This window comes from Limulus polyphemus, unplaced genomic scaffold (genome assembly GCF_000517525.1).
Source record: "Limulus polyphemus unplaced genomic scaffold, Limulus_polyphemus-2.1.2 Scaffold35, whole genome shotgun sequence".
Taxonomy (NCBI): domain Eukaryota; kingdom Metazoa; phylum Arthropoda; class Merostomata; order Xiphosura; family Limulidae; genus Limulus; species Limulus polyphemus.
Window position 1 is genome coordinate 31,791 of NW_013665645.1, and position 1,077 is coordinate 32,867.

The window sequence follows — 1,077 nt, forward strand, 5'->3', positions numbered from 1 at the left end:
CGTGTTACTAGCGTCACGTGACTTCCGCTGTCGTAACAATATCATCTATCTGAAGAAAGTCACCTGTCAGCACTTGCCCAGTTTAGGATCTAAAATATTGTTGTAAGCCATATTCCTTTGTTTTAATTTAGGTCTTTACAAGATTCAGGCGCTAGTAATTATAATGATGATGCAATATGTAGAAACTTCAATATTATAAAATGATCGGCAAACTTCGCCAAATATCTAGAAATAAGGGTACGATTATGTATGTGAATAATCAATGCTGATCTCAGTTACCGATGTACTAAGTAAGTAAAGTTATCCAATTCAGTGAGAAATCAACGAATATTCAGTTAGTGATTCAGTTCAAAAGTTATTCAATAAGAAGTTAGTGAAATATTTATTGAGAAGTTATTGAGTAGTGATTGAAAATTCAGTGATGTATTCAAAGTGGGAAAGGTGGAGTAATTATTGAATGAGAGGTGAAGGATAGAATAAATCTAATTAGTAATTCGCATTTTTCATCAACTGAATAAATTTCTGTTAAACGTTTTACAGTAGTTTCAGAGCTTAAGTTGAAAAGTTTGTTTGAGATTTTAGGCCTACAACTTATGTCAAAGTAAACGTAACCTGTAACATTTGTTTGTTTATTGTTAATCACATAACTACACAATGGGATACCTGTGTTGTGCCTACCACGGGTATCGAAACCCAGTTCTTAGTGTAATAAGCTTTCATAATTACACAGATAGAAGGCCTGTTCCAAACGTTTCTGAAGAAATAAATTAATTCGCTATCGTTACGGGTACTTGAGTTCCTACTAACTTCATCAAATTATTTATAAGAAACCGTATACCGAAAAAACAAGTAACAACAATATCACTGTTATTTGGTGTAGAATGTAGTATTCTAGCAATGTGCCTGAAATAGAAAACTTTTCTTTCAAATTGCGACGAAATGTAGATATCTGTTTCGCTTTTGGAAGCTTCAAGTCTTTACAGTTTCAATTTTTTTTTTTTAATGAGGAATCTTACCAGTATACATAATATAGGTATCCGTAAGTTTCACGCCAATATTAACACCCAGAAGTTAAAT